This window comes from Bufo gargarizans, chromosome 2, assembly GCF_014858855.1.
Source record: "Bufo gargarizans isolate SCDJY-AF-19 chromosome 2, ASM1485885v1, whole genome shotgun sequence".
In the NCBI taxonomy this organism is placed as follows: Eukaryota; Metazoa; Chordata; class Amphibia; order Anura; family Bufonidae; genus Bufo; species Bufo gargarizans.
Genome location: NC_058081.1, coordinates 686,723,108 through 686,732,332, shown reverse-complemented (window position 1 = coordinate 686,732,332; position 9,225 = coordinate 686,723,108).

The window sequence follows — 9,225 nt, the reverse complement described above, 5'->3', positions numbered from 1 at the left end:
GACCCCCCAACAAAAAGGAGACCCAGTGCCTTAGAAGATAAGGTAGAGTAAGACATTTAAATAAGACATTTTATATCGACGATGTCCTTTTAATCTGGAAGGGAGATCAAGATAGTCTTAATAGTTTTTTAATGGGACTCAATGACAATAATTTGAATTTAGTTTTTACCCAAAATATTAACACGACAGAAATAGAATTTTTAGATTTGGCAATTACGAGGGCAGCGGATAAATACATCTGCAAGACATATCAAAAACCCTCCTCTCGAAATGCTTTTATCTTGCACTCCAGTTGCCATTTGCCTAACTGGCTGTTAAATGTACCCTTCGGACAATTCCGTAGGCTGAAACGGAATTGCACCGAAGAGGCGCAATTCGAATTGGAAGCAATGCACCTGAGGGACAAATTCCTAGTGAAACAATACCCAACCAATTTATTAGAAAATTCATTGGAAAAGGTTAGGAAATTACCTAGGAGTGCATTATTAACTGTAAAAACAGTAGAACCAAAAGAAACGGATTCCCAATTCAGGATTATTCTGCCATATACAACACAGAGAAGAAAGGTGGAAGAAATTATTAAACGGCATTGGCATCACCTACTACAAGATAAAATACTAGGTAGGTTAATACCAGCCAGACCACTAATAACATACACAAGAGCAGCCAATTTAGGGATAAAAGTTGCCCCATCGATTAAAACTAGGAAAAGAATAACATCAAACTCTGGGAGATTAACGAATTTAAAAGGTTTTTACAAATGTGGACACTGTATATGTTGCAAAACCACAAAAATCCCTAGGAATGTTAAGACAGTATCCTCCACACAGAATTCTTTTACATGGGAGATTGAACAATTTCTAACATGCAACTCAGAGAGTGTGATCTATTTAGTTAAATGTCCGTGTGCAAGACAATATATTGGACGGACAAAAAGGACCTTGAGAGTGAGGATATCGGAACATATTTCTAATATCAAAAAGGGGTACGAAAAACACTCACTCTCAAGGCACTTTAAAGAAGCCCACGGACAAGATCCATCAGGCCTGTCATTTGTAGCACTAGAAAAAATTGATAGACACTGGAGAGGTGGAAACCATATCGAGCGGATGTCTAGGGCAGAATCCAAACAAATATACAATTTTGGAAGTCTAATGCCAGGTGGTTTAAATGCAGAACTGGAAATTTTTGGATTCTTATAGATTAGGTGGTGTGCCCCTTATTCAAGTGGAGATCACATGTTTAGCCGTTTACCGGCTCTGTGGTCTCCTCTTGTTTGATGTGCACACCACCAATTTCGTTATTCTCCAACATTGATATGAATATTATAAGAAAGATAAAAAGAAAATCTATAGAGGATGAGGCCCTTGAGGATATAGATGCCTTTTATGAATGAATATTTGTCATAAATTACTATGTTGTCCTTAAATTATTTTTAAAAAAACATTGATCCCCTGGACTATACCTTATAGTATATGTATTTTTATATATTTTTTCATATCATTTTATATATTGAGCATTATTGTTGTGATTTTATATTTGTGAAGAACTGTGAGTTGATATATTTATACTAACAAATAGGTTGCGGTTTGAATGCCACAAAAAACGCATATGCGATTTTAAAACCGCACCAAAAATCGCACCAAAAAACCGCAATGGGAGGAAAAGCGATTCCAGTCCAGATTTTGTGGATTGCTGATGAAGATATAAAAGGAGGGGATTTAACAACAGGGATATAGCTACTGAGGAAGAGGACTGAAGTCCTCGAAACGCGTTTAGCGTTATATCCCTGCCAACAACAAGCTTTTTACAAGCTTTCTACATGATCGACGATATTTGAATTACCTTCTACAAGTGGAGCGCTCCATTTTTTACCTACTCTGCAGCTCTCATCAGATCTTCGGACTGAAACACTCAAATCCCGCGATAACTCCGGTACACCACGTGACAAACGCCGGAGAGCGGAGACGCCGAGAGCGAGCAGAAGCAGCACAAACAGACGGCCGGAGATTCGTCTGGGAGGGTAAGCTACAATATTTACCCTAGAAACCGATCATATATCTCAAATTGGAAGTGACAAGATTGTTATACGAACTGTGAAAGAGAAATATAAAGTGAGTGATACTACTCCCCAACAGCATTTCATACAGCTTGTGGACTGGGCTACATTTTGCATTTAAAGTGACGGCATTGGTATCAAATTGGACATTACTGCCCAAACAGGCAAAGAATTATTTATTCTCCAACAGAGACTTTATTCATTTTTGGTGCGGTTTATGATCCAATATAATAAGATACTTTGCATTTTATTATTTATTTTTTAGGGGATTTTTTAATTACCATTTTTATATTATATGTATTTCATTGTTATATTAACGGTATAGTGATTATAATAAATTGTTGTTTGATGTGAAACCACATAGTGAGTGCCAGCCGCCTTTTTTCATTTAAACAAGTGGCAGACAGAGCAACTCAGACTCTGACCTATGATGATGGGGGCTTCACTGCTTTTATTATATTGTGCTCTGATGGCCGCGTTTTCTTTAAAAATAGCTTCAAGTAACATGAACAGTATAAAAGTAAGGAGTACGACACACACTGTGTACGACTATCTCAGGTACTGTATCTTATAGGGCTTTTAGGTGAGGCAGAAAGAGATTGGAGGTCTGGTCCTTCTTTCTGATCACTGTCTGTGGAGCCTTATGCTGGGATGACTATCATATTTACAACCAATAATGGGACAGTACATCAGTTAACAGAGGTAGCTATGGGAAGATGTCTGGTTCTAGAAGTCACTATTCATGGTAGAAGGCTCTGGCTCATTAATATCTATGGTCCACAGTCAGTGGCGGAAAGGATCCAGTTGTTAAGTGAGGTGAAGCAATATCTCTTTACCTCAGTTCCTGTAATAATGGCTGGAGATTTCAATGTCACTAGAACATTGGGTGACAGATTCTCTGGCCGAGCAGTGACCAGGGACTAAAAGCTTTAAAATAACATGATCTTGCAGGCAGGCCTAAGGGATGTCTTCACCCAGGGAGGTAGAAAGCCAAGCTTCACATACTCTTGTGCTGACAGAAGAAGAAAGTAGATTTGGCTTTTGTTAGTCTAGCAGACACTGTTAGTGGGATGAAGTAGCGAATAGTTCCTTATTCAGATTATCTGGCCTTGTTTTTCTGCTTGGGATCCATGAAGCGCCCTGATATTGGTAGGGGATTATGGAGACTTACCTCCAGTCTCCTGGAGGATCATTATATCCAGGATTGTGTCCACTCTTTTTTTCAGCATCAACTAGAGAGAGTGGACTTTTATGACAACATGGCTAACTGGCGGGAGGACGCCAAGGAGGAGATCAGATCCCTCTTAAGGAAACTGTCATTTAAGAAAGGGAAGAGAAAGCACAGCCAGTATCTCAAGCTTCAGAAATAATTAGTCACTGTATGTGGTGGGTGAGGATGAAAAACAAAAGATCAACCTGTGGCAGGCGCAGCACTATGAAGTGCCTTTTGCGCTGTGGCATTAGAAGAATTTTGGTATCTCTATGGAAACAGTAGGCTTAAAGAGCACACCAAATGCTTGAAATAACTTCTTTATTAACTTCAACTTTTCTTCATATAACACTGCCGCCTCCGCAGCAGATAGTCCATGTACATAACACGTGTTGAAAATATATGACAAAATGGCGGTATGATTAAGATGGTGTTCAACTGTTCGATCTTGTCATTCAACATTAAATGGTGGATATATTTCTCTCTTCAGTATCTGTACTGTCTCTTTAAGTTATTTAAGCACTTTATGCTCTCTCTGAGAGGTATATCTGAAGTCTAACTAATAGTTCTACTTGCAGTATGCAGTTAGCAGTGACTATTTGCAGATTGGTTGAGTATGATCTGGTATGGTTGCATGCAATTTGTATGGTTGCAATTGAATTTTCAATTGGTTGAACTATTTGGACCTCTTGTTCCCATAAAACTCAGCTTTCAGTGGAGTGAATGTCTCTTCAGCTCCTGTCTCTGTTGAGTAATTATTCTAGCAGCAGGAGCTGGGGGAATTCCCAGACAGGCTGCGTGTGAGGCTAGCTGTGATTGGTGAAAACTCTTGCTGTGTGAGAAGCTGGCTGTGATTGGTCTAGACTTCTGCCCAGCAACAACAGATTAACACTATGCCTTCTGTTGTTTCTGCTGTGTCACTGAGTCTACCTTATATTACAAAATTAATCTTAAAGGCATATTATCTTTTTCTGCTTCTGTGAACACAAAATATAACAGTTATATGACATCCAAAACATGAAGTCACAGTAAATAACTCTGCTTTGGTCTTTAACACATAAACATAGGAACTGTATTAAGGCTATTGGCAGATCTACCTGTATACACATATAAGCTATACTAGCAACCTAGGACAGGTCTTAGCTGGCCAGCTACACTTCCACCAAAATTAAATATAATTCTATGTACTTAGTGGTAGGACTTGAACATTAATTTGAGGAATTTTCCATCAAATTCTCACCTCTCAAGTGTCTTTTATCACTCTTAAGTAGTACAACTAACTTCTGTATAGGACGTTCCAACTTGAGTGGAGTAGTGACTTCTAGGTAAATCTTCTTCTTTTACTAACACTATGTCACCAACTTGGACATTTCTTCTAGGTGCTTGCCATTTACTTCTTAGCATAAGATTGGCTAAGGTCTCTTTCCTCCATCTATTCCAAAACTGTTCTGATAGATATTGAACTCTTCTCCATCTCCTTTTAGCATATAAAACCTCTTTGGTGAACTTGCCAGGCGGTGGCTGTATGTAATCAGACTTAAGGTGAAGTAGATGGTTGGGAGTTAAAGGGTCCAAACGTTGGATCATTGATGTTATCAACTGTAAGTGGACGAATGTTAACAATAGACATTACTTCATAGAATAGGGTCCTAAGTGAAGCATCATCTATTCTTCTGGTCTTCTTTTTCAACACTGAACTTTTTCTTACAGTTTTGATTTAAAATAAACTGCAATTCAGGGTTCGCGCTTGAACTTCGTCAGTAAGGAACAGTTCACACACAGCAACACTTCCACGAGACGATTTTATCTCGATTCAAAACAATTCCAGCTCCTCGGTCTCGATATCCACCAGCAATCACAGCTCTTTTATCCTTTAAAAGGAACACGACAGTGCAATACCCACGGGTTATTGAAACACTACGTATTTTATTTTACTTACAAGATTGACACTTGTTCACATCACATATAAAATCTATTTGCCCAACCCGGGTTTCGCTAGTTACACCAATGCCTTATTCAACATGCAGCATAAAGGCAGGGCAGAGTGCTGGTTGCAGTGTGCGATTGCATTTTGTGTTTTTGCGTTAATATATACGAGTTGCCCCCCAAAAATACTGATTGATGCAGGGGTGTGATATACCTATAATATACTTTCTATATAGTGCATTTGAACTGTGCAGCAGTTGTGTGTGGTTCTGCTGAGATACCGCAGCTATATAGAGGGACAAAAGCTATTGGAACAACTAATTGCAACTGGTGTGATATTTTTATCCAGTGACCGCCTAATGTACCTCCAGCCACAGAATCACAAGTTCTTTTGTGTCAGGTGAATGCCTAATTTTTGGGGCGTGTACTTCAGTGGCCTAAAATAAAAATTTTCGAGTCTTCAGCATGGCACATTATTAAGAGTTTCCTTTTAATACGCATAAAAATGGCCCCTGATTAAAATACATATTTTTTGTGGGAAATGTTGCCAATGATCCCCCTCTGGTATGTCACTGTCCATATTGTGGACTATTTGTGTACTTCTAGTAAGTGTTTGCTGGCTGCAAATATGACCTTAATGTTTTTTAGGCTCGCCTGCCATTAAAGTGAATGGGGCCCGCGGTTCGCGAACATTTGATCGCAAATGCGCGTTCGCGAATCGTCCCGGCCGATGTTCTTCCATCACTACTCATCATTACAGTCATCAAATAATATCCCTGGAATAGAACCAGAGTGTCCATCAGTAATAAGCCATTCCAGCACACAAAAGCAGTGAACCTCATCATGATCTGAGATGGATCAAATCCCTGGAAGTCAGGAAAAAGAAGAACAATGTGACATTGTGGAGGAATGTGTATATGGATAGATTATACTTTAAATGCAATTGGATTATGCTTGATTAATATTTTTCTATCCTTTTAACAGAAATGGAATCATGATAAATTGAGATGATGAGTTTACTCTACCTATATCAAATGTGTATTATTTCTGTTTAATGACCATTGTTTTTGAAATGTTTATTGAAATGTATATTTCACATTTCTTAGTTTTTATTAATAAAAATTGCTCCTGTGTACAATATTATAACTACTATAATACCGCTCCTATATACACGAATATAACTACTATAATACTGCTCCTGTGTACAATATTATAACTACTATAATACTGCTCCTATGTACAAGAATATAACTACTATAATACTGCTCCTATGTACAAGAATATAACTACTATAATACTGCTCCTATGTACAGGAATATAACTACTATAATACTGCCTCCTGTGTACAAGAATATAACTACCATGGGGGCGGAGCCTAGCCACGCTGCTGAATGGCCGCACGAGCTTGAGCTCCTCCAGCATTCCGGCTCCTTTGCCCTATATAAGCTTATAATTTGCCTGATTATGGGGAAACCTGGCAGAGAAAAGAACAGAGGAAGCTCAGAGTCTACCCCACTGCACTCCAAACAACCTGAGATGGAGAAGTTCCTTCGGAAAACGCTGAGGATTGCTGCGCAGAAAGGCCCCAATATGGCGGCATCTGTTGCTCATGACTCCGATGCAGGAGAACTTTCAGACGCAGGCAGCGGCTCCGATATATCAGACAGGAGGCCCAGAGACCCGCCTCTCTCAGAGCGGACCCTCCGCCGGGTCCTTGAATCTGCCCTCTCGCCTCTAAAACAGGATCTGTCCGACATTAAGGACGATATGAAGCACCTGGGTCAGAGGGTGGTCGTGCTAGAAGCCACGCAAGAAGCCATCATGACCTATGAGGGCAAAGCGTTGGAGGTGCTGGCATCTCACAAGGCCTTACTAAACGATGCCTTCCTGAAGCTGGAAGACCAGGAGAATCGTAGTTGCCGGCGTAACATCCGCATTCGCGGCCTACCTGAGTCGATTGCAGCGGAGGCCTTACCGACAGTGGTGCGCGAATTATTCGCCATGATGCTTGAACCTGACAGAGCGGCGGGAATCGTGGTGGAGCGCATACACAGGACGTTGCGCCCTAGGCCTAAGCCGCAAGAACCGCCACGTGATGTGATTTGTGGCCTATTGAGCTACGTTGACACCGCAGCCCTCCTGAAAAGACGACGAGAGATGGAGGTACTGGAGTATGAGAATACCCCGATCCAGATGTTCCAGGATCTCGCGCCATCCACTTTGGCCAAGCGGCGCCTATTCAAGCCTCTCCTGGATGTCCTGAGGAAAACATCGACCCCGTTCCGATGGCTGTACCCCTTTGGGCTGGCGGTCTCCAGGAATGGTAAACTACTTACCGTACGCTCACCAGCGGATCTTGACTCTGTTTGGAGGTCCCTGGACGTCCCTCCGGTGGAAATCCCCTCATGGCTACCGGCCGACCAAGATGGCCCCCTGCCCATACCACCTCGTGTGACCGCCTGGCAGACGGCATCCGCGGGCAGGCCGGACCGTTCGGGACGCAGCAAGATGGACAGGGTCCTCACCTGACTTGGACCGTGGCGGCATTGGCTGTGTTCGTAAGCATAAATCGCTGCTATTTTACTTCTCCAAACTTGGAGATGACTGTTTTTCATCCTCCTGTTTACCCTGGTTATCAGAGGCGAACTTGGCCTTTTCTCATTTTTCATTTTTTATTTCTCCGGCCTATCTCTTATTTTGGCTTAACGTTTTCCATATGATGTCATGCCAGAATTGTGACGTCTCGCTGTTGCTAATGGACGCTACCTCTAGGGCGGCGAACTTTGTTCCTCATTTGCAGGGTGAAGACCGGACGGATACTGGTGCTGGACGTATTTTTTGTTTTTGGTCTCTTTTGTTTTAGACCATAGGTGCTTTACTTGCCCCCTCGCCAGTCCAACCCTGTCTTGGCTGGTGATAAGTAAAGTACTAATCCCACCTCGGACGGGTACTTTGTCCGAGCTGATCACTTGTCAGTTTAACATGTTTAATGTTCTCTCCCCTATTTTTTGTTCTGTGTTCCCCTCTCCTCCTTCCCTCCCCTCTGCTCATATCAATTGTGTGCTTTTCCATGCTTCTGTGGGTGTCATATGCTTTTATTCACCGGACTGTATGCAGAAATGTCGTCTATAGTAGTCGCTTCACTAAATGCACATGGGCTGAACGAGCCATGCAAAAGGTCCCAGACACTATCTCTCCTTCTGAGGGATAAAGTCTCAGTGGCTTTTCTGCAAGAGACCCATTTCAGAACGGGCAAAATTCCTAATTTTCCCCCTAAAAAATTTGCCCAGTAGTTTCATAGTACACATGATTCGGCCAGTAGGGGGGTTAGTATAGCTGTGTAGCTGTGTATAAGTGCCTTCCCTTTAAGCACGCGGCCACCTCAGCAGACTCCGAGGGTAGGTACATTTTCGTAAAGGGTGTTCTAGGGGATTCCCCAGTGACCTTTGCCAATTTATACGCTCCCAATAAAGGCCAAGTACCATGGCTCGTTCAGACCCTTGCTTTATTGTCCTCCTTCTCAGAGGGTTTATTAGTTTTAGGGGGCGACTTCAACGTTGCCCTGGAGCCAGCGGTGGACACCTCGGCGGGCAGACCTTCTGTGTCTTATAAGCTCTTGAAAAGGCTAAAAATCTTCCTGAGAAAACTTAAAGTCTTGGACGTTTGGCGGACCTTGAACCCCAATGGCCGAGATTATACATTCTACTCGCATGCTAAGCTGTCCTTTCACAGACTGGATTATCTGTTCCTGTCTGATTCGCATATACGTAATGTCTCTGGAGCACGGATAGGTAATATCACATTATCCGACCATGCCCCTGTTATTATTAACTTCTCCCTGTCCGGTCCACAGAGGAAAGAGCGCTTATGGCGTGTCAATGATACTTTGATTTTAGACCCCAAACATGCTTGCAAAATTAAGGCCTTGATCTCAGAATTTTTTGCGCTTAATGACACCCCAGACTCCCCTCCTTCTCCTTCCATATTATGGGAATCCCACAAGGTTGTCCTAAGGGGGGAACTCATTGCT